This window comes from Nyctereutes procyonoides, unplaced genomic scaffold (genome assembly GCF_905146905.1).
Source record: "Nyctereutes procyonoides isolate TBG_1078 unplaced genomic scaffold, NYPRO_anot_genome, whole genome shotgun sequence".
In the NCBI taxonomy this organism is placed as follows: Eukaryota; Metazoa; Chordata; class Mammalia; order Carnivora; family Canidae; genus Nyctereutes; species Nyctereutes procyonoides.
In genome coordinates this window covers 18619592-18645701 of record NW_026575126.1, presented here as the reverse complement: position 1 = coordinate 18645701, position 26110 = coordinate 18619592, and the positions used below count along the sequence as shown (strand labels likewise).

At 39.8% G+C, this 26110-nt stretch overlaps 1 protein-coding gene across 4 annotated transcripts in view; it reads right to left on the bottom strand.

Annotated features, from left to right (window-relative positions):
• The window catches only part of LRRC8B (leucine rich repeat containing 8 VRAC subunit B), a 69595-nt gene that overhangs the window by 22841 nt on the left and 20644 nt on the right, over positions 1 to 26110 (bottom strand). Inside the window, exons 2-3 of one of the 4 annotated variants that reach the window (XM_055340901.1) lie at positions 16167 to 16272; positions 3940 to 3994 (exon numbers count right to left, since the gene is read on the bottom strand). The gene's annotated coding sequence lies outside the window, so the exon portion shown is untranslated. Of the gene's footprint in view, positions 1 to 3939; positions 3995 to 4984; positions 5091 to 16166; positions 16276 to 26110 lie in introns of those variants that run through there. The other 3 variants (XM_055340900.1, XM_055340902.1, XM_055340903.1) reach the window with 3 other exon arrangements.

Below are 26110 nucleotides of genomic sequence, written 5' to 3'. Positions count from 1 at the left end.
AGGTCTGAAATGCCTCGGTCACAGGACTGGCACTTGGGCTGTCTGCTGGTCCTGCAGCTCAGTTTAAGCTAACAACCAGGGGCCTTGCCACTCTTCCACGTGGCTGTTTAGGCTTTCCCGGGGGCAAGGTGGCTAAGTTCTATGGAACACTGCAAGTACACAATAGCAGAAGTGACACATCTCCTTAAAATCCAACCTTCAAAATTACTCCACACCGCTTTTGCCAGACTGGAGGGTTAAAAGAAGGTAACCAGACCAGTCCAGATGTTTAAAGGGAAGGGAAACAAACTGGAAAAATCACACAGTATTTCCAGCCATCTTTAATTCACCACAGAAACTCAAGAACATTGAAGTAGCAGATACTGCTGTAGAAATGAAGTAGTTCTTTGTGAGAAAGAATTGAATGACTGAAGAACAGACTCTCTCCCCTGGATAATATATCACATGAAGAAGGACTCGTAGAGGAAAGGGGGAGAGAGAGGCAGAGTCAGTGAGATAAAGGAGAAGCACAGTGTTTCTGGAACACAGAAATCAGTTTCAAGGAAACAGTCTGACATCATGGTCAACAACACAGAGACACCAGAGGAAAAAAGTGATGTGTAGCTACAATTCAGCAGTTTCTTACCCAAAGCTGCACGGTGGTAATGGGTTTCCAAAAACAATCATAAATAATATCCTAAACATTAGGAAAATTAGTCATCTGAAGCCCCAGAAGACAGTTACTGAATATGACAATTAACACCAGGGGAATAACTCTAGAAATACTAATTAAATCAGAGTTCTGAACTTTAAAAAAAAATGCTTTACTTTTCTTTGTTTCTGACAGTTATGGAACACATGATTTATTTAATGCAGATGATAATTGTCTTTGTAGGAAAAGGCCTCTCAGTTTTTTTATGCATTTTATTTTTTAAAAAATTTTTTTTAATTTATTTATTTATGATAGTCACAGAGAGAGAGAGAGAGAGAGGCAGAGACATAGGCAGAGGGAGAAGCAGGCTCCATGCACCGGGAGCCCGATATGGGATTCGATCTCGGGTCTCCAGGATCGCGCCCTGAGCCAAAGGCAGGCGCCAAACCGCTGCGCCACCCAGGGATCCCTTTTTTATGCATTTTATAAGCTATCAAATTATCTAGAATACATTTAAAATGAAAGAAGGTACAGTCACATTATAATATTAACACTAACACAGAAGCCACCGGTGGCTACATGATTCTTAGACTAGGTAAACAGAAGGCAACCTAAACCCTTCTCCAACATCTCCGTTTTTTACAAAAACGTTTTCTTGACCCCCCCTCCCACCACCCACAGTAAGCCCGTCATCAAGTAGAGCCAGACTCTTTTCCTGTATAGTCTCTTGTGAATCTACATGCTCTCCGGTCGAATGTCTGGCTGATAGCAGAGATCATCATTCCATTTGCTTCTCCTACTTCTTCCATAGGTGACCTACCTTTCACAAGAGCAGAATCATATGGGCTATTTAATTCAGGAAGAAACCATGGAGATTAGAGTCTAACTCTTTACAAGTAAGAAAACTAAAGCGTAGAGGTGTTTAAATTTCTTCTCTAGGGCATGGAATTATGGGCAAATTTCCTAATTTGAAAAGAACTGGGATGTTGATAGCATTGATTCTGGCCACCTCACCTAATTAATAATAGGTATTATTATTAAGAAGGCCATCTCGCCTTCTTAATAAAATAAACAGGGCTTTGTAACATGAATTTGCAAATGTAGTCCAGAAAATTTCTATGAAACAATTTTTTAGCTATAAATCAAAATGAGAAATTTTTTGTTTTAGCTTTGGGACAGACACACCAGTGTACTCTAGAAATACTGAAAATAGGATTAAGCCACTAGCCTTAACCCTTTCTCTAAAGTTAACATTTATTTTTTTTTATAAATTAATTTTTATTGGTGTTCAATTTACCAACATACAGAATAACACCCAGTGCTCATCCCGTCAAGTGTCCCCCTCAGTGCCCGTCACCCATTCACCCCCACCCCCTAAAGTTAACATTTAAATGCACTCAATTTGGGAGGCGAGGACTACAAAGGCATACCAAAGAATTATGAGGCCTTGTTTCTAGTTTTGTGGGATTTACAATCCCATTGTGGAGAGAAGACTTGCATAGCTGAAAACACCACCATCTCATGCTGTCACCAGTCCCAAATGGGTGGGATGATGGCTAAACCTAATAACTACTACATTTGATTCTATACAAACAAAATACCCACAGAGAATGGGTGGAACATCAGTGAACAGTAGCACTTCTCAAAGAGAGGTCAGGATTTTAGTCTATAGGATACCTGCTATGTGCCTGGTGGAGCTCTAAGTGTCCAGGAGATACAGATATGCAAGACAGAAAGATCCCTGTTCTAAGGGACCTCACTAAAGAGGAAGGGAAGAGAGACAACCAAATATATAAACACTATAAAATCACAAATGCCATGAAGAATATAGAGCTGCTTTAGTCAGGAAGGTCTCTTTAGATCTGAATAAAGCCAGCCATACAATGATATTGGGAAGCTCATTCCAAGTAGAAGGAGCAAAAAGCTTAGAATGGATGCAGATCAGAAGGGAGGCCACTCAGCTGAGATGTTAGGAGCCTGGGGAAGGCGGAAGAGTGAGAGGGCCTGCAGCCAAAACACAGAGTTTGGATAATAAATAGTCCAGAAGGGATGGAAAAGCCACTGAATGGGCCGTAAGTAGAGATGTAGCTGATCTGACATTAGATTTTTTTTTTTTTAAGATATTTTTTACAGAGAGGAGGGGAAGGGCAGAGGGAAATGGAGAGAGAAGCTTAATCAGACTCCATACAGAGTACAGAGGTCAACACAGGGCATGCAGGCCCACATAGGGCGTGATCTCATAACCCTCAGATCACGACCTAAGCCAAAACTAAGAGCTTAACTGACTGTGCCACCCAGGCATCCCTGATATTAGCTTTCAAAAATTCATAGTCAACACAATGAATCAGCAGGGATATGTGGATATATTCAAGAAGTCAAAGGATCCATACCTTCATCTATAAAAAGAAGAGTGTTCACAATACACAGAGGATATGTCCTCACCACTGCTTCACCTTGTTTATATATGTTCAGAGCCGGACAGCAGACATACTTTTTGAGACATTTGTCATGTTCACAATACTAGCGAGTCATGCTACTTAATAAAGTGTACAAATTAATCATTCATTATGTCAAAGTCAAAAGTTCTGCCACAGAGCTAATTTAAGATTAATCTTCCAAATTATAAAAGATGAATGATATTTGTAGGAAGCAACAGATATAGGGCTTTTGTATTTCTGATTTACGTAATCTGGGAAAGGATGGCCATTGTTTATTTATGGAAACATGGCAAACAAATTCCAGGCATAAAAAACACTATCTTGGGATCCCTGGGTGGCGCAGCGGTTTGGCGCCTGCCTTTGGCCCGGGGCGCGATCCTGGAGACCCGGGATCGAATCCCACATCGGGCTCCAGGTGCATGGAGCCTGCTTCTCCCTCTGCCTGTGTCTCTGCCTCTCTCTCTGTGTGTGACTATCGTAAATAAATTAAAAAAAAAAAAAAAAAAAACCACTATCTTAAACAAAAATCAGAAAAATATAGACATGGAATCATGGAGTCTAAGTCTGTCACAGACATTACATTCCTCAGATCTTTAAGGTTTAGAAAAATGACAAACATCAAACATATGCACACATATACTCTGCAACATACAAGACCAACAAAGGACAAGAAGAGGACATTTTACCAAAATGTATACTGATTTTTCGATTTACTAACTTGTTTAAAAATATCAAAAGGATTTTATTCAAAACGTCTGTAGGAATAATAATCTCTTTTTTACATACTAAGTATTCAGTATTTGCCCCAAGATACCAATGTAATAATAATTATCTTTACCATGTGTTCACAATTCAGAATGTTAATCTTACCCTATGAATGCTGGTCAACCGGAAACTCTGCAATTAGTTTCTATTTGAAAAATTCCTAAAAAGAAATCATAAACATATTGTTACATTTTATTCATCACAGGATTGCAAGACAAGTTATGCACTTACGTGGTTCTAAGATTTCCAAAATCTGTAACAACTTTATGAAGCATACAACTTAAACAGTGAGTGCTATTATTCTCTTATCTCTTGTAAAGGTTGTCAATTAACACCCAGGGAGAGACACAAATCACTGTCACATTACACATTTAATGTCATCACCATGGCAATTTATAAGGCATAAAGTATAAACATTAAATTTTTAATTCAGAATGAGATAAGCATTATATCTTAGGTACCCTTATTTCATGAATAATAGAAGAACCCATTGAAAATATCTGTGTTCCATCTAGAAAAAGGGTTGGGAGGCCTGGGGGAAATATCTGGGGTAGTTTCTCTTTCTAGTTTTTTATTGCTGTTTTGTTTTGTTGTTGTTTGCTGGCCTATCTCACACAATTATGCCATTATAAAATTCAATGGCACAATACTTTGCCTCTTATTATTTACCATAGGCTTTCTCAATGTTCTCACAGTTTCTCTAAACAGCATTTTTTAAAATAGATTGTATTTTTAAGCCATCTCCACACCCAACATGGGGCTTGAACTCAAAAGCCTGAAATCAAGAGTAGCATGCTCCACTGGCTGAGCCAGCCAGGCACCCCTCTAAACATTATTTTTGATGGAAGCATAATAGTTCGCACATAGATATATCATAGTTCACAAAATTATTTCCCTATTGAATCTTAAAATTTCCCTTATTACTAATAATACTGTAAACATCCCAGTACTCTGTTCATATGATTCCTTTGCATAGATCTCTAAAAGTGAGAGTAATAGGCCAGAGGGCATAAATATTTTAAGGTCTCTGATATATAACAACAAATTGTTTCTCAAGAAGGTTATATTATACTAATTTTTTTTCTATAAACAATGTATGAGTAGCATCCAGATATGGGAATCATCATTAGAAAACAAAAACAAGAGGCACCTGGGTGGCTCAGTCAGTTAAGTGTCCACCTTCCACTCAAGTCATGATCCCAGGGTCCTGGGATTGAGCTCTGCATATGGCTCCTTGCTCAGCAGAGTCTGCTTCCCCCTCTCCCTCTGCTGCTTCCCCTGCTTGTGCTTGCTCTCTCTCTTTTTCTCCCTCTCTCTGTCAAACAAACAAATAAATCTTAAAAACAAAACAAAACAAACAGCCTGTGCTAATTGCATTCCAAATTATCTTATTGTTTATTTTGCATTTCTCTGATGGGGTTGAGTTGAATGCTTTTCAACATGTTTTACTAACAAGTTTCATTCTTCTTTTCTACTTAACATTTACCTACACCAGAGGAATATTCTGCTGAGAAGACAGAAGTGTAATGAAAGCTCCCTCATAATGACAAATTGTCATCTCAGAGTGAAGCCACTGCTGTCAAGTGAAAAAACAACAAAATGTAGCTCAGTTTCTTTATCCAGGCTAAACCCAAATCACTCAAACTAATTTTCGAAACTAGAGCAAAAGCTATTGCCTTTCTTCCTCCCCAACAGCAAACAAAAGTACAAGTTAGAAAAAATGAAATGTGAAAATACTAAACGACAATGCTTGTTAGAATAGAATAAATAGTCCATGTAAGGCTGGAAAAACCAGGACTCAACCATCAGGGTTGACGCAGACGGGACGCAGGGGCTACCGCAGGCTGCAGCGTCAGTGGGTTCTCCAATTGCCATGCTAAGGAGTGTTACAAAACTGGCATTACCTACCCCCTCAAAAACATTTTCTCTCCCCACTGGTGGTACACAAGACATGTTCATTTTCACTTAAAAAGTCAATTCCAAGAGAATCTTAAAAAATCTGGAAGATTTGGAGATGACAAATATAACACTTAGAATTCCCTTTCTCAAAGAAGAGTTCCCTTCAAAAGGTTTCCCAGTGAGGGACATACAAGGGAATATTTCCAAGTGACTGTGGATTAAAGAACAATAGGAGACAATCAACTACGATAGAAAAACAAGAGGCCCCACTGCCTTTTACTTTGAAAATTGAGAAGTCTGGATGCTCTTATTTCCTTCTGGTCAGTAGAGATAGGGGAGATTGAAAAAAATGAACCCCTTTGTAGTTAAGCAAGGAACTGCTCTAAAACTCTGGAGTCTGAGAATGGCTTTACATTTGCATGAATTTGTGTTTTAGTGATGGTTTAAATAAAATCTTGCCCTTTAAGCCGTAGCAAGAAGTCAAGAATCTCTTCTGAGTAACTTGATCTCATTTTGTAAGTCAGATATGGCAAGAATCACTGCAATATCACACTTACTCATCCTGCCTTGAGCAATTCCATAAGTTTAAGGTTTTAGGTTATATAAAATTAGCCTATTTCATCAGTTTGAAAAGTTCAAACTAAGAATACCAGATGTACTTAAAAGAGGGACATATCATTTCCCCATCTGTCCCACCCTGCCATCACTTCCATGAATCACCTCCATGAGCCACCTTGACCTCCACAGCCTGAATTCACTGCTTCTCCATCTGTGTTCCTATAACATTAACAGTTCTCTCACACTGTTTTGTAGTATATAATAAGCTATTGCCTCAAGTTCCTTGAGCGCTGAGGCAGCATCTTATTTATCTACATTTCTGGGATCTTTCCAGGGCTAGATTAAAAGCCTGGATGTTACAGCAATTTCCATGTACAGAGTCATCAGTGGGGTGTTGAAAACATCTCTGGAAAGTTAACTAAATTAAACAAAAATAGTATCCATCAGAACTCTTCTCAGGAGAGAAATATAGAGAATATGGTTGGAAGGAAAAAGAAGGGGTCTGATGTTTTTCTTCTGGGCAGTTGAGATCCTCAAAATGGGCATAAGGAGAATATGAGGGATTCTTTGGCTACCTCCTTCCCTCTAACATAAGGCTTGGCTTTTCCTCCTAAAAATGTTGTGAACAAATATTTAAAGAATAATAATCTGAAGTGGCATCAAATCATCAGCCTGCCCAGGGTAACAAATTATTAGCCTATCTCTTGTACCCCCGTATCTCTCAACCCTGCCCCTATACCTACCATGAATATTTAGCAAATGATTACTGAGTGAACAAATAATACCAAATCAGATTTTACCACCCAGTTAGGAACCAAGGGTACAGAGGAAGAGTCCCAGCTCTCTGAATGATCTATGAACATAATTGGTATACACACACACACACACACACACACACACAGTGGGTCTGGAAAGGTGGGAAAACAAAGCAGAGGGGACAGAAACTCTGGCATTTCCATCATCTGGGGACAGGCCCAGAGATTCAGAAGCAGAGGCTGGGCCTTCACCCTTCAGAGGGAATGGAGAAAAACTCATACTCTTCAACTTAGTCATCAAATATGTCATCTCGCAAATCTGAACGAGAACTGCTGTCAAATTTAGCATGACTGGCTACAATCCAATGACAGTGAGTCACTTTGAATCAGTGATGGATCACTGGATAAATGCCACAGCATTCCTATATGACCTTAATATCTTATCAAATTATGATTTCACCATTGTTTTCTACAAGTTAAAAGTACAATGAGATGGGAATAATGCCAAGACCAGGGGAACTATCAAGGTTTCATCTCATCGAGGATGGTGTGTGTCATGCTGATCTGTGAGCCCTTTCCCTCTTCTCCTTCCCCCAAGACCTTGGGCTCTGGGATGGTAAGGACATTTCTTGTCTCCTCAGGGTCTGCCAGACATGAGGTGCCCTGTAAGTACTGTAATTCCACAATTCTCGGGAGCTATGATCAAGCTGAAAATATTACATGTCTCTGGATGGTTTCAGTCTCCTGAAATCAATAACTTCTGACAGTGCTCAGCTGTAAAGAATGCTATATCCAGTAGAACATATTCTTAACCCAATGACAAAGATCAAATTGTCATGCACTGAAAATCAGCCTAGTATTTAGGTCGAGTTAACTCCTGACCCTAAAATGTAAAGGTTTAATGTTCACCAAGTATTAAATGACTGCTAAACACAAAAGATGTTTAAAATGAAAGCTGCTACCCCCATTCTACCCCCCAAACAAGTAGTTGTTCCATACTCCAGGCTTCTTCAACATTTAGGGAGTCCTGATAGATCTATTATACTGCCACTAAACTGCATCACAAAGAGTGGGTTAGATGCCCTCCTGTCTGTCACTTTGAGCTCTTAGAATACAGGGTACTGGACAGGACCTAACACATGAGACTTTCTTAGTAATAACTGCTAAATTAAAAAGGTAGTCAGGTAGGTGAGGTAGGTATTATGATCTTAGCTCTACAGGTGAAAAAGTTGAGGAATGGAGAAATTAAGAAACTTGCTCAAGCTCACAAAGCGAACCCCAAATTCACACCATCCAGCACTATGAGCCATCTGCTGCACAGCCTCTCCAGTGAACTATATAAAAAGGAGTTTTATATAGAAAGTGGCAGCTCTCTTTTTAAAAAATCTACAAGCTATCTTTTAGATGAACCAAAAGACAGTCTAAAAGCTAGATCTATAGAGGTTTTCCAGCTCGTACTCAGTATTCCATCTCGTGAAACAGAATCAACAAATGCTCCCTCCCTCCTGCCTGTCTCTATTATATAATTAAGATTGACACATTAGATAGCTAGAGCAAGAGTGCATCCTGCAGGCACAGCCTCTTACAGAGAAACATTCTCCCACCGATATAATAACAAGAGGAATAACTGAAGTTTAATCTATATTTAAATGATATTTTACAAGGCTTTTCTTCTTGGCTTTCCTATTAAAATGTGGCTAAAACAAATTAATACCATATCCCCTACATAGGACATTCTTTCTGAATAACTTAATAAAGAAGTATCACATGCCTTCAGCAGGTTAGCTACTTTCAATATGTGAGTTACGTTGATAGGCCTAGTTCTTATCATAAAACTCTTATGAATGTTTGAGAAACCTGGAAGGGAGCACAGCAGGATGGTTAAGGTCTGATGGAATTCTAACTTTGTCATTTACCGCCTGCTTGATCTCAGATAAGCTTAGTATCAATTTTTTCATCTATAAAACAGAGACGATAGAGTTATTTTAGGAATTAAATGAGATAACTATAAATCAAATGTTTAGCACAGCAGCAGGTACCCAGCAAGCATTCAAAATTGGTAATTTATTAACAGAGTAGCAATTTTATCTAAAATTAATCCTTTAAAGATTGGCTTTAAAGTATCATCCTGTAAGAGAAACCAGAATGGATGTCAGGGGGTTTGGTTCTCCACGAAAATGAGTGATTTCTATGCCAGATTTTACAATATATCACGACTCCAGTTACTAGAAAGTGTTGTGAAATATAATCATAGCTTATCTCAATTATTTAGCATATGGCCCAGAGGGAAGACAGTGTTGTGAGGCCAAAACAATACACGCTGATGCAAAAATGAGTTACCCCAGGCAAGTGACCCCTACTTCCCCATAGAGTGCCTGTTTTCCCAGTCAAGCGTCATGGTTCAGGTAAGTCAGATATAGCCAATGTCACCCAAGCAAAACCCATGTTTTACAATTCATAGTTGCACAACAGTGTGCGTGAACTTAACGTCACACAACTATACACTTAAAAATGATTAAGATGTACATTTTAAGTGATATATATTTTATCACAAAAAACCTATAATCATGTAAAACAAAAACTGTTCTGACTGCTTTAAAATGAACATAAGTGGATTACACAAATTAAATATACAGTGGGCCTCCATGTACTAGAAGGCATACTGACATATAAAAAATGTTTACTGTGTCAAATTTACTTAATCCATAATTCTTAGATTATAATAAATGCCATTTAATTATCAATTTTGTTACCTTGAATTAAAAGGATTTGGCTGCATGAGAGAATATGACCCTACTAATTTGTCCAGAAAAAGGCATAGATTTTATTTTATACTAGAGAAATAAGCTATATATGAAGTAACATATTCAAAAATCTTCTAGTGACCATCTAGGTAAGCACTCATATGAGATCTTTTTTTTCTCCCTAAAATAACCATGGAAGCACCTACATGTTTGTAAAAATCACCAATAACTTTATATTGGTTGAAAAGTATTTGAGTCTCTTATTAATCTTCTTTTATTAAGAGGTCAATCTAACAGAAGGCATCAAGGGAGGCCTGGGGAGAGGGACAGATGGAGAGAGTAGAGGGAGGTTGGTGGTAATGTGGAGAGATTGTGTGTTGGGAAGTAGTTCAAGAAAAACAATCATAACCCTTTGCATTAGTGACAGCAGATATACTTACTGGGCACTTAACACTCATCAATCAATCAATCAATTTCTGAGATTCTCATAATTATAAACTCATTCTTTGTAGGACTGCCTTGTTACTTTTTTGGGTCTGGATATATAGGGCGGAAATGACCATCCAAGGCACAAGAGGGTAGAGGTAATGATCCATATCAAATGAGAGCTAATTTAATAAAAGAAATCACTGCTCTGCCTCTCTGTAGGGCTATTCTGGAGGAGGATGAGGGAATTACAGGAATGAGACTGGATGTTTAAATGAAGGAAAGTAACCATCACAGTGGCATAGGGAAGAATCAAGACTACAAGGCAGCATGGCTTAACAGGAAGAACCTGACTAGGTGTCAGGAGACTCAATTTCTACTCCCTGCTTTCCACCAATCTGACAGCATAATGTTGAGTAAGTCACCTCACCTCATTTGACCTGACTTTCCTTACTTGTCACATTGGAGGGAAAGCCAAATGATAGATAGACCCTCTACTTCCAACATTCCACTGTCCTCTGAGTTGATTAATTGCAGCTGGATCTGGGGGACATTTAATCTGAAAAGGCTCCTCTGGAGTGGCAAGAATTGATCAGGGCTTTAAAAAGAAAATGGTGACAGCACCAAGGAAAACATGAACTCAAAGACAAACAGTATAGGTTTTCTTAGAAAGAGAGCAATGAAAGGTCTAGGATTGGTAACTAATAAGTCAGTCTTCCTAAAAAGAGTCAAAGTAGGTCATAGCAAGAAAAGGTTATTGGGTCAAGCATAGTAACAAAAGCACTGATATTAATTGAAGGTAAAAAAGTAACTGGGAACCACGCAAGGGTCCTAATACAAACCCATCCCTGAAGCCCTGGGGTTCATCAGGATTCAGTCCTTGGCCAGTAGCTTCTCTGCTCATGCATATGTGTTTCTCAAGTGACATACTCTACTCTAAAGGGTCATCCATCAGCACTATGTAGGTGATCCCCAAAACAACATAGTGAGCCCTGCTCTCTAACTCTGAGCCTAAGAATCACCTCCCTAACACCTTCCTGGCTATCCATTGAGAGGTGTGGAAGCAACTCACACTCAGTATGTCCCAAACTAAATCCACCGTTCCTGCTCACACCCACACCACAGTAACTTTTTTTTTTTGGATCGCCGAATGTTGGTAGCAACAAGACTGACAGCTGAATGATGCTGAAGGTTGACAGCAACATCAACGGCCTCCAAACCTTCTTTCCTTCGATTCCCTCAAACATACCAGTTCTTTTCTTAAATTAGCCCCTTCTGCATTCCTACTCCCACTGTCTTGGGTAGAGCCTGCTGGATCTTTGGGGAAGACAACTGAAATGTTTCCTTTCTTGTCTTCCTTGGTCCCATTTTTAAATTGCAGTCAGAGAGCTCTTTCTAAAACATATCAAACCCTCTTGATTTGTTTTTGTGTGTGTGTGTGTGTGTGTGTGTGTGTGTGTGATTATAAAGTCAAAATAATATCACAGGGAGGGGTCTGGGGGCCTGGTAATGAAATGTGATGGGAACAAATACTACCCAGCTTCTCTTGCCATCTTCTTGGCTCTTGCTATTTCCTTCCCAGGAACGCTAGGGCTTGACTCCAAAAGGCTGGGCAGATGGGTCATATATCCTGTGATCATCAATCACTTGAGAATAGCTGGACTAGGAAGAAAGGATGCTTCATCCTATGGCTCACTGTGGGCATTCATTCAAAGGTTAGCTGTACCCTGCTGCACCCCACCCCCCAAGTCCAGCTCAGGATGCCTGTGTCATGGATTCTGATACAGTTGAGACTAATGCTATGAGAAGGGATTTTTAAAGCCTTTAGCTCTGTTTCTATCTACATGTTACTGGCATCTATGCTCCCAGATACTGGGCATTTTTACAGAAGTTTTCTTCTCCTCGGTCAGCAGCTGTCATTGTTAGGACAGTCAATTCTGTCAATATAGAGTGATTGCTCCTCCTGCTGACATGCTGCTTTGTAAATATTCTAGAGTGACGTTAGGTAAATGCAAACTGCCCAATTCTTACTTATCTCCTGTTCCCCCCAACCCTGGGCCCATTGCTGAAGTGTGGAAAATGTGTACTTTGAGTCCGCGGCCTGTGTCCACCACCATCTTTATGGGCTGAAGCAAATCAACTCATCCAATCCAGGCCTCCAGTCCTTGCCTTTACAATATGGACAATCATTTAGGCTGCAAGGGTTGATACTGGTGATGAAATAAATATTGTGAAAGTACTCTGGAACCATGAAAGTAGCACATAAATATAAGAGTGAACTCTTATAAAGAATGCCAATTTTTTCTCTTTTTTTGCCAGTAATTTTTAAAAAGGATACCTTTAGCCTTGGAACATTATCTTAAATCGAAACAAAACAACCCATGAAGTGAGCTTAATTTATTCCATTTTGGTTCCAAGGAAACAAAACAGTGAGTGTTACAAGGTCACTGACACTTCCTAACACTTAAGTCCCACTACAAAAGTCAAAAGGAATTTTTCCAAAAGGCCCAGGGGTCCGGGTAGAAATATGTAGCCCAAACATAGAATTGTACAGTGAGAAGAAGGTAACAACAGAAGTAGAAAATTCTTTTCCAAATCAACCTTGCAATAATGGGCTCATACTGGACCATTTATAATTCTGTCAATTGGAAAAAGAAAAGAAGAAGAGATAACACAACACCTACAACCTCTGGCTCACAGTACCAATGAAGTGCAGCCATGCCTATCTGCCCAGCCCAGAGAAGGCCTTTGAAAACATTCCAATCAGCTGACACTGCTTATCTCTTCCCTGGAAGGTGTGGGAAGAGTGAAACATCCAGCAAGAGTATTAACAGAGAAACAGGTCAGTTTCGAAAGAGCAAGCTCTTATGGCATCTATGTTTCATGTAAAAAGTCCATGCTCCTCTTGGTGTTAAACCGGTACTTCATGTTTGTAACTTGGGTATGGCTCCTGATAGTCAAAATCACCAATTTCCATTTGCTCCTCTGCTGGAGCAGAAAAATGTCCGGTTTACATTTAGAGTAAACATGGTGAGATGTCCTTTTTTCTGACACCATATGGGTGCCCTACCATGCAGTCCTATTCTGACCCAACCTCGAGTTAGCGTGACACAGCATGAGTATAAGGGCTCAGCAACACAAGATTCCCCCCTTTTAGATGCCAGTCATAAGTCTCAGGACCCAGACAACCACCCCCCCCACACCCCCCCCCCCCCCCCCCCCCCCCCCCCCGCCTTCTGTCTGACTTAGTTATCAATCTAAGGGTTCCCATGGATCCCATTAACGCCTGCCTTATGTTTGCTAATTCACTTGAGTGACTCACAGAACTCAGGAAAACACAAACCAGCAGGTTATTACAAAGGATACAACCCAGGAATAGCCAAATGGAAGAGATGCCTGGGGCATGGTATTTGGGGGTAGTCTTGGTGGGGACCAGGGATGTGAGTGTGGAGCTTCCCATGCCCAATCTGAACATGTCACTCTTCCAAGCACTCTCTATGTCTCCCCATAGACATAGGCATGGTCGATTAAATTACTGGCCATCGATAATTAAAAATCTCCAACACTTCCCCCCTCCCCAGAGGTTGGGGATAGATGGAAAGTTCCAATCCTCTAGTTACATAGTTGGTGACTAGCCCCTAACCTGAAGCTCTCTCTGGGCTCAGCCTGAGTCACCTCATTAGCATAAATTCAGGTATGGTGGAGAGGGGCTTGTTATGAGTAACAAAAGATGCTCCTAACAGGAAATTTCAAGGGTTTTTAAGCTCTGTGCCAGGAGCCCAGGGCAAAGACCACATGCACACTGTACCACTTGTAGTACAGTACTCCATAAGAACAGTCACAAAAGCCTTATTCTCATTCAAAATAGTTGCAATTGAAAGAGTACAAAGCAGTTGACTTAGAAGGTCAAACTCCCTTTTAAGGCCCAACCAGGAGAGTCAGAGTTGTTTAAGCCACTGGCTTCCTGAGTCAATGACTTACATTCTTCCTAAGGAAAGCCTGCCCTGACCACTCTGACCAAGCCCATCACGGTGAGCTCTTTTACTTTTCTATCCCTTGCTTTCATAGGGCTCATCACACACCTTCACACAATTATTTAATTAAAAGTTTATTTCTCTCACATTATGACATCTGGCTTACATGTCTCATGCTGTGTCTCCCTGTGTCCCATAGGCAAAAGCCGCTATTAAACATTAAGTGAGTGAATAAAAGAATTAAGATTAGACCCCTTTGCTTGGAGCAAAGACTACAGCAACTTCCTACAATCGCTACATCATCATGTCTTCAATTCTCCAAATTCTGCTTGACATGTAAAGACTCTTGAATCAGTTAGCAGATCCAAGCCCTAACAGCAAAGATGAAAGATTTAGCTCAGCCGTGGCATTAAGAATAATTTCAGTCCACTCAAGGCATACTGAAGTGAGGGAGTAAGGTCAGGCTTCCAAAAGAACCCACAAATAAGTAGTAGGAATTGGGTAGAATGTCCATACTGCAAAGGTGACAGAGAGTGTTTCTTGGGCTTGGCTTTGGGCTTCAGAACTCGGCAGGGTTCTGGAGCTTCATTTGGTGTTAGCAGAGGAGAGAAGCCATGTTCCCTCTGGGAATTTAAGAAATTTGATGGCTTCTCAGGAAACAGAAGTCACATTCCCCATCTGGAAGTTTAACACATGACTTCTAAATCAGGGTGGGGCTTTTCCTGGCTCAATGACAAGTTCAGCTGCATAAGTAGCACAATCTCTGGGTTAGCGACCTAAGTTTCTCCTTTGTACACAGCAAATGAATCTACAGTTATTTCTTAGCAACCAAACTTGAAAGGCAGAGAGATTGTGCCAAGAAAGCTAATGGTGTGTTTTTTTTTTTCCTAAGTCCTTTTTTCTTCCCCTTACCACACACAAGAAATAATATTTTTCCATTTATATTTGACAACACCATCTGTTTTTATTGTGGAAAGTCTTACCCACTCAAGGAAGGCGACAACATAGCTAGTTGAACGGATGTAGAAATAAAGAGGACCCTATGTACCACCAACTTTGTCATGGCAAGAGATGTCATCATCTCTAGCCACTCTGACACTAGGTGTACTGGACAATCATGACCTCGCCTTTACAAAGGTGCAAAGCATCATTCCAAATGTTGAAGGGAACAGAAGGGTGTGTCAACCTCAGACCAGATCCTCAAAAGGAACTTTTGCTTTAGTGAAATAAAGCATGAATACAAAAAAGCTCAAATGGATTACAGTTGCATCTTAGGGCAATATACAACGAAGGCATAACAGTTACTGCATAGGAGTTATGAGTGGGCCAAGAAAGATGCATAAGATTTATAAAGATGGGAGGTGAAGGGATGAGAATTAATAATAGGGCACATAGTATTTTATGTAGAGGAATGGAGGAACAAATCAAGAAGCTCAGAGGATGCCAAGGTAAATTTTAGAAGTTAGTGAAGAGACATATACAGATGGAGTGGGATTTCTGAGACAGAAATAATGGAGATAAGTAGATTAGAGTCAAATAATAAAGAAAGTCTCAAATGTCAGGCTAAGAACTTCTCAAGGATAGCTCAGGTCTTATTAGTGCATAACAAGCACCTGAGAAATGACTATTCCAGGATCATTTTATATCAGTTTAATTTCACTTTTAGAATTAATCACCAAATAATTTTTATGATAACGGAAAGTAATTTAGATTTGATCATATAACCAGTAGGAACCATTGATGGTATCGGAGCAGAGGAATGATGGAAAAAAATACATTTAAAAGCATATTAGTGTGTATTAGGAAAATTAATTTGAAAGCATCAGGAAGACTTCATTGCAGGGAGTTGACAATAAGACCAGGAGACCTACTTCTATATTAAGGTATTATCATAAAATAAAACATAAATGGCTGTAAAAGTAAAATCTCAAGTAGAAAAATAGTTATGCTTAAAACAATTAAACTTGCAGGAGCACCTGGGGGGCTGGGTCGGTTAAGCATCCGACTCTTGATCTCAGCTCAGGTCTTGATCTCGAGGTTGAGTGTTCAAGCCCCACGTGGGCTCCATGCTGGGTGTCGAGCCTACTTAAAAAAAATTTAAACTTTCAGATTAGTCAGTCAAATGATGTATCTGGACAAAACAATTTGATTTTGAGTGAGCATACTTTTTTCCTGCTTCACTGATGTTTTTAAAAGAGAAATAGATTTGATCAGCTTTAAAACAAAACAAAACAAAACACTAGATGGTACCTGAATACTTTGGTGAAATTAGATGCTTTGGGGTAAAAATATCACTTTGAGAATTAATAGCCAAATACTTCATACTATGCTATATAACACACAAAAACAGTCATTTTAAAAAAACACAAAAAATGGTGCCAGACAGACTAGTGGCCATATGAAACACACCATAAGTAAGCCATCAGTTTAAGAATATGCTGGGCCCTCCTGGAAAAATCCTTAGGCAGTATGTCACTCACCATACAATCAAGCCTCTGCTTAAAATCAAGTTACAATTACTCTAATTATGGGCCGACATTTCATTTGTTTCACAACTGGTGCCTAATCAAACAGTTCTGTAGACCACTTCACCACAAGGTAACTTAATTAACTTCCATGCCAAAGGTTTTTTTGGTTTTTGTTGTTGTTTCTTAAGTTTTCTTTGGGCAACCGATTTCCCAGTTCAGGCGTCAGAAATCTTACTATAAAAATTACTACGTGAACTAAATCAAAATCAAATCCAAATGCTTTCATCCATTACAAAACAATATTCTTCTTTCATAAACACTTTATTTAAATATTTCCCAGCAACAACAGGCTTGTGTGGACAAACCAGGAAGTGAAACCAAGTATGATCACATTGTGAAAGCCGAGTAAAATGAAAGAATACATTAGAATTAGCTGAGGCACTATTAAAATTTCATTTGAAAGTCCATTCCTTTGGAAACTTCAATTTAATTAAAGCAGCAATAAGAAGAATTTCAAAAGCATAAGTCTTCATTTTGTTGTTTGGCAATTTCCCCAATCTTCTATGCAAATATCTTGTCCTGCAGCCAGGCTGGATCATCTGAAATGTGAGCACTCGCCCAGCCCGCCTGGTGAGTGGAGAACACGGTTAAGCTAGCATTTTCCACGCCACTAAATCTATTCTGAAACAAAACAATCACAAATCCTTAATGACTTGCTTTGGAGAAATACACAATTTGCTTCTAAGGTAACAAGCAAATCCCACCTCTCCTAATTGTTTTGCTGTAGTTCCTATGATTCCTTTATCCTCCACAAATTGTGAATTCCCTGAAAACAGGAACTGTATTTTGCTGTTTGATTAGTTTGTTTTTCAACTGAGTACTAAGACTTGGTGATCCAGGCATAGTAAGTTACAACGATAGTGTTATCCAATAAGAGTTGTCAGTTTAGATTTTCCTTCACAGGTGGACACTAAGCAGAATCATAAACTCCTGCACTCCACTTCCATGCCTCTTGTGCCTAGGAAATTGCCTGTGGGAGAGGGGCTAGAAAATACCGATGCAAAAATGAGTTATTTGCTGATTGTTATTCCTTATGCTTATTAATTTAAATATGATTGAAATAAGTTTACTTTTATAATGCAAATTTTATGGACATTTCTTAGTAATTGAAATAAATAAGGTAGTTCCTGGAAGTACCTATGGCTTTATCAAGTGTTTAGGCACCCCCATCACTGCACAAACACGTTGCAAATGTGACTATCAGCGCTACACTGCAGACAAAACAGACACACACTCCTGCTACATGTGACAATGAGATTTAGGGGTGCCTGGGTGGCTCCATGGTTTAGTGCCTGCCTTCGGCCCAGGGCGTGATCCTGGAGACCTGGGATCGAGTCCCACGTCGGGCTCCCGGTGCATGGGGCCTGCTTCTCCCTCTGCCTGTGTCTCTGCCTCTTTCTCTCTCTCTGTCTCTGTCTCTCATGAATAAGTAAATAAATATCTTAAAAAAAAAAAAGAAATTTAAAGGGAAAGAGAAATGTGAATAATTACGAGGAGTGATAGACAAATCCACTGACATACGTATGCATATAAACATACTGTGTGTTCACATGGATATGTAACAGTGGGAAAAGTATGTGGGTAAGTGAATTCAACAAACATTAGAAAGCCTATTCTGTGCAATAATGGTTACTCTTAAGAAAATGAGGCAATTCTACTGTTGAGGTATAAAAAGGTTGCATAGACTGCCTAGGAGTTGAATCCTAAGCTTACCCATGGACCCATGAAAGAAGTCAATACTGAGGCAAGCCTGTTCCCTAGATGGGCTCTTTCTCTCTTAGCACCTTTTCTTCCTGTTACTCTCTCACTCTCTGTATCAAATACTATTCTTTCCTATAGTGCCTGAAACTTTACACTTTTATATATTGGATTCTCTTGATAGGGGAAAATTTATTAAACATTTGCTATGGTGTGGGATGAATAAGACAAGAAGCAATAATAATCAGTAAATGAGAATTCATTTTATTTTTATATTTCGTCTTATGTCTACCCTTAAAACACACATAAAAGTTAGGAAGATAGGAAATATACAGCAAGTGATTAGGCAACGGGAAAATATATTATCAACATCAAAATACATTACAAACAGTATATAGTTGAAACGAGATACATAGCATGACACCTTAAAGTTTATGGAGCATTTTTCCCCATAAGTCATTGAAATCATTTGCTTGACTTTAGGATACCAGTTCAGAGAGGAAAAAACAAGCTGCCTAAGCCACGTTTTGTGAACAAAATCTTGATCCCATAGCTGACATCAACCATCATGTTCTTCCCACCATCCAAAGCTGTCCAGGCAAAAGAGGCCTGGAGTTAAGAGCCATAGGCAGCAGGTCCTACTGAGGACAGAATAGTCGCTGTCAGAGGGTAATGATTTCACAAATACATGACATAGTGAGGACATCTAGGATTAAGATTCCAGAATGAATGGGATGCCTGGGTGGCTCAGTGGTTGAGCGTCTGATGCCTTTGGCTCAGGGCATGATCCCAGTCTGAGGATCGAGTCCCGCATCAGACTCCCTGCCTATGTCTCTGCCTCTGTGTATCTCTCATGAATAAATAAATAAAATCTTAAAAAAAAAAAAAAGATTCCAGAATGAAGAGTATAGCTTGACTTGATTCACAAAAGAGAACCATGAGAGATTCTAAAACAGAATACAAGTGATGTTTCAGGAAGACTAACCAGAGGGGGAGTGGGCACAGGAAATACAGGCAGCAAGAAAAGAGAGCAAGACAGAATAAAGACTAGGGGACCAGGTAGGATCCTACTGTAGTAATTCAATAACTAGCAAAGATGCGAATAGGGGAGGGTCAGTGAAAATGACCAGGGATGAAGGAATTTAAGTAGTATTATGAGGGAAAATCTGCCAAATGCTGCTGGGAGAGATGGGGAAAGGAAAGAGGAATCAACCAGGGCTGGTAAAGGACCTTATCATAAAGTGCTAGTTAAAGACCATGAGCAAGTCTGTGAATTTTGCTCTTTCACTTTAAATCAAAGATAATTTATTAACCTAATTAAGGTTTCATATAAGGGGTCTGGTATAGTTAAGTTTCGACTGAGTATAGCTCTCAAGAGTGAAGCCAGTAGGAAAGCTGAGAAGGGTGAAACAAAAGGACATTTAGAGTTAGATCATAAAGAAACATGGGCACCATGTCATGGACTCAGTGAAGGGTTTTATGCAAGGGGGTGATGTCATCTGGTCAGTGTCAAATTTTAAGTGTAGAAATTTAGAATCTCCTGTTTTGGTGGTAGCATGGAGGATTCATTAGAAGGGGAAAATGTACAAGGCAGGTAGGGAACCAGATCAATAGTCCAAGGGGTAAAACAAGGAAGATGGTTTAAACAAAGATGTGGCTAGATGGGAGGAGAAGAGGGGATAAAGGCAAACACTTTTAACTCCCTCAAGCAGGTACTCTCCTAAATAGCTTATGGACATAGATTCTAGGATTACTCAGGTATTGATCAAGAGGACTTGGTGGCAGACTAGATGTTCCAGATGCTCAGGGCTCAAGGACAAGTGACCACCCTAGTCCGGGCCAATGGTCAATGGTTAAAAATTGGTGGAGGGTGATGAGTGTGGTTTTTAAAATATTGAGTTTGCAATATCTGTGGGCCATCGAGATGGTGAGGTCTAGTAGGCTGCTGGAAATACAAACTGGAGCCCCCAGGGAGAGGAGGACATATAAATGAACTTTTAGCACATTTTTGGTACTGGCTCTGGCCAATACTGGGTTTATAACCTTGGTAACTTGGAAAAAAAATCATTTAAGATAAAAAACTGAATGTAATCTGGGTCCATCTCCCATAAAAATTCATTTGTACCCTCCTTTCTAAATATTTCCATTTAAAGATGAGACTAGGGATCCCTGGGTGACACAGCGGTTTGGCGCCTGCCTTTGGCCCAGGGCGCGATCCTGGAGACCCGGGATCGAATCCCACGTCAGGCTCCCGGTGCATGGAGCCTGCTTCTCCCTCTGCCTGTGTCTCTGCCTCTCTCTCTCTCTCTCCCTGTGTGACTATCATAAATAAAAATTAAAATAAAAAAATCTTTAAAGATGAGACTAATTTTTAATGAAGGCAATCAACTTGACTAATCTATAAAGTCTGTGTTTTGTAATACACATACACACATACACACACACACCCCAGCCTCTTTGCTTTGAATGGCTTCTACTTGTCTGTTCATTTGGAGGTAAACAGGATTGGAAGTAATCAAAGACACCTGACAGAAATCACCATTGCCTTCCTGATCATGAACTGCCAACTCTCTCACAAAATATGTAAGGGCATGTATTTCATTTTACTTCAGTTTTAAAAAAAAAAGTACTTCAACCTTCATTTGTGCTCTAAACTTGCTAATTATAAAAACAGTGAATATATTTGGCTTATCAGCAGAATTAATAGAAACATGAAGGAATTCCAGATGTGGTGTTTTGTATCTTTAGAACTATCAATCTTCGTTAGCTTTGACAGAGTTGGAAAATGTATCCCTTGAGGAATCTAATTTTGGAGAATAGTTCCTGTTGTTTTCCTCTAATTTATCTGTTTAATGTACTATATAATTATTTAGTCTATTGTCTAGATCTACCCAGTAGGCAGTAAGCTCCAAGAACACAGGGCTTTTACCTGTGGGGTGCACTGAGGTATACCCAGCGCATAGCCCAGATAATAGGGGCTCAAAAAAATATTGTATATGAATCAATTATAGTCCTGTGATTCTTACACTTCAAAAATTTAACATGTGTTTTTCATTAGCACTCATGTCTCAATCTGCACTCTTAACTCTTGAACCATGATTTTTTTTTTTAATTTTTGTTTATTTATTTATGATAGTCACAGAGAGAGAGAGAGAGAGGCAGAGACACAGGCAGAGGAGAAGCAGGCTCCATGCACCGGGAGCCCGATGTGGGATTCGATCCCGGGTCTCCAGGATCGCGCCCTGGGCCAAAGGCAGGCGCCAAACCGCTGCGCCACCCAGGGATCCCTTGAACCACGATTTCAATTTGTAGACTGTGAAGAAATTCTTTCAGGACTTACACTGTGGTGGGACCCCACAGGACACTAAAGGTTAGAGATGCAAAGAAGTTTTAACATGGGGAAAACTGCAGCTGGGTCTCAAAACCTTCCAGGTTCTCCTGTTGATTCCTCTGTCTGGCCTCTGTCTTAGGAGGGTGAGTTATGGTTCTTGTTCTATGCATGCAACTCTCACTTCTGGTTTCCTGATCTTAATTTCTGTTTCAGTCTAGGCTTCCTTTTGGTATTCTGACCCAGGGTACCTGAGTTTGAGTTTGACATCTGTTGTTTTCATTGCTTGACACTTTGATTTTTTTTTCCCCCTGTGGTTAAACCTAATGAACAGTCTAAGTCTGTATTTCTACACAGACCGGAGACTCACATAACTTAAAATTACAGAACAATACTCTAGACTACTTTCTCTTCAAGGTTCTTACAGTCCTTCCCTATCCTAACTATAAAACCTAATAATTTCCTCACCACACCATGTGATGGGATCATCACAGTGACCACTTGCTTTCCCTCACTCACCATCATTTTTTTTCTGGTCAACTGAATTTAGTTACTATGAATTCTGACACAATCAAAGACAAGAAGAAGGTATTACCATAATCTAAGTTCCTATTAAGAATGAAATGAAAAGAACTTTAAACTTAGGGAAGAAGAGATTTAGTCTATGTAATTTACACATTTTCCATTTGATGTCTAGATGTGTATGAGGAAACACACTGTGCTTGTGCACTCTTTGTGAAGTACAGTCAGTACACAACCCACGCTATGCTTCTGAAGTCACTGGATTGGGTCTAATTTAATTCATAGGCCAACAATTCTAAACACATCACTTGTACCAGCGAGGCAATGTTTAGAAAGGCTCTTGTCATCTGCACAGAAGACAATTCACTTGACAGCACTCCTTTCTTGAGCAATGACTCAAATCAGCTAGACTGAAAATAAATCTAAAGGGTACACAGCTGTCATGTAGTCTAAAGTAGCCCTCTGAGCAATAACTTGATTCATTTTCATCTATTTGTACAACTGGTTCTGCAAACAGGATTGCATTCCAACAAATGCATTTTCCCCCACTGTGGAGAGAGAGGTTTTCGGTGTCTTAGGGAGGGTTCTCCTGGATTCCTCTGTCCTCATGGATATGGGTAACTAACTGCACATAGTGATTTCTTGATTTTATTTCATGAGAAGCAGCCATTTAAACTCAGTGATCTATATGAACAGTTACAAATAGGGATCTACATTTAGAAAATAATACTTTATCAGGCAGCCTGGGTGGCTCAGTCGTTTAGCACCGCCTTTGACCCAGGGCGTGACCCAGGATTGAGTCAGTCCCACATCGGGCTCCCTGTATGGGGCCTGCTTCTTCTCCCTCTGCCTGTGTCTCTACCTCTCTCTCTCTCTCTCTCTCTCTCTCTCTGTCCCCCATGAATAAATAAATGAAATTCTTAAAAAATGCTTAAAAAAAAAAGAAAATACTTTATCAATGGAATGTTGGCATCAAAGTTTGGGGGACTGACAGGTACCAGATTATCTGTTAGGTATAGGCAACTTATTTATTTTCACTGTAGCATTCCTTAATTATTGCTTTAAACTTTTTTATTATGGAAAATTTTAAACATACATATAAGTAAAAAAAGGGTATAATGAAGCCCATGCGCCCATCACTCTGATACAACAATCACCACTCCCACTGGATTACTTGAAATAAATTCTAGATATCATATTCTGTCTTGTTTCAGAATATATCTCTAAAAGGTAAAGAGTCTTTAAAACCTGAATATAACCTAGATATTCAATAGATCAATTGAATAGTAGATATTCAATAAATCAGTTCCCGGCAGGGGAAGAAAAGGCCCTGATTTGTAGTCTTTGTCAATTTGCATGGCCTAACTATTCTCACCAGAGTCCATTTCAAGCTACTAACATGATGGCACTGAATGCAGGGTTGAGAACAAAGATACAGATGCTATTTTTTTTTAATTTATTTATTTATGATAGCCACAGAGAGAGAGAGAGAGAGAGAGAGAGAGAGAGAGAGAGAGAGGCAGAGACACAGGCAGAGGGAGAAGCAGGCTCCATGCACCGGGAGCCCGACGTGGGATTCGATCCCGGGTCTCCAGGATCGCGCCCCGGGCCAAAGGCAGGCGCCAAACCGCTGCGCCACCCAGGGATCCCTGATACAGATGCTATTATATAGGACTTGAGCTCTGCAGATACATGAGACATAAGTAATCTTAGGAGCATGGATAATAGCAAATTATAGTAAAATGTTTAGGAAATGATGAGCTTTGAGTATCATTTATTTTTATATATCAAGTTTATATAATTTAATTGCTTAATGGGTGTATTTAACAAGTGGCTTGCAAAGTTCCTGAAAACACAACAATCAGCTCTTGTCCACTCTAGCATGCCACTGAATCCCATCCTAATAATCATTCATCAATATTACCAACTCTCCAGATTTCTGACATGTCTTTCCTCCTTTTCCCTAGCAGTAGAGAAACATTTTAAATGGGGAAAAAAGAAGGAGCTCTGCTTCAGAAAGCTACAGTAAAGCATCAGGCTTTCTTTTTTCCTTTTTTTTAAACGTTTTTTAAATTTATTTATTCATGAGAGACACACAGAGACGAAGGCAGAGACACAGACAGAGGGAGAAGCAGGCTCCATGCAGGGAGCCCGATGTGGGACTCGATCCCCGGTCTCCAGGATCACGCCCTGGGCTGAAGGCAGCGCTAAACCGCTGAGCCACCCGGGCTGCCCCGCATCAAGGCTTTCTAAATGGTTCAGAGCCACCACGTATAACTCAGTCTTCTGTTAAAAACGGTCTTCAGGAGATTAGAATCCACCATGCACACATATCTTCATATCACTGGAGAATCATAGTGATGATTATATTTCCATTTAACTGCCCACTCTTAGGCCCACAAGAGAGGAGGTCTGGAAAGCAGTAGCAGAAGGGAAAATAAGTCCCTTCCAGATAGACAACCTTCAGTTAATGAAATATTCTGCTAGGAAGATTCTCAAAATGTGAGATACTCTTCTGTGCCTAAGATGTCCCACCACGGAAACTCGGGTGCCTTCCAGAACTGAATATGCCAGATGAGATGTCGTAGGGCCTACTAAGACGTAAGTGGGTTGCAGCCATCCTTTCATCCTTGATGAAGATGGCAGATTGCACTGCAACTCCACCTTGACCTTGCAGTAAGACTCAAGTCCAGTCAGTGAAGTCTAGTGTTTATTAGCACTCACCCAGACTCTACAGTGTATAGTCATGAACGCCCTCTCCCACCAAATCTGATCTCCAACTATCTTTCCAACATCATTTCCCACTATGCCTTTGAATAAACCCTTCATTCCAGGTAGGCCAACCTGGTACCTTTCTGTACCATTTTTATATTTTAACCTTTTTACCAGGAAGATAATTCCTAATATATACAAAACTATAAATAATAGTATAAGGAAACCCCAATATCTCCTTCATCCAGCTTCAACAGTTATCAACTCCCATCACATGCTCAGGATTATTTTGAGCCACCCTGAATATATCATTTCATTTATTTCAGCATCACATGTATGCTGCACAGTTCTGCTTAGATATTTTCTCTCCCTACCCACCCCCATCTTTCCAAATTCTATGTCATTCTGCAAAGCTCAGCTCAGGTCTCACCTCCTACGTCATTTCCACTGAACTTGTCACTTAGTCATGTCACATTGGGACGTCTCTCTTATTGCGTTTCTGTTGTTCCTTACTTCTTAAATTGTTCACTAACAATGTCCCTAGCCTGGAAAGCATCTCTCACTACACATACAGAGCAATAACAAATGCTTAGAAGGGAAAGAACTTAAGAATACTACTTTGATTTTATGAAGTGCATTAAATTCAATTGACTTTAAACATAATTTAAATACAATTTTACACAGTATATTGACCAGACTCCTTATATGAGAAATGTCTCATGGCACAGACCAGGGTTCACTGGCCCAGTATGACAGGGAGAAATAACACTGGACTGGAGTTAAAAGGCCTGGATCCTTGTCCCTACCCTTCTGTTTGTGTGTTATTTTGGGTCTGAGTAATTTCTCAGAGCCCACCCATAAAATAGGAATTAACTGCAGCCATGCCCCCTCTTTCCCTCACTGGACTGTCAGAATCAAACTCAATTACACATGTAAAAATAGCTTATTAATTGTTAGGGCATGTTGTTGATATACATTGTTACCTATAAATGCAGAAATGCTTGGCTGTATGATTTGACAAGTAAAACTATCGCCTTAGAATCTGAATGTAGGAGGAAAATTTAAGCTCTCAACAGAGAAAATGGGAATATGATAGATAGTATAGAGATCAGGTGGGATTCAGAAACCACAA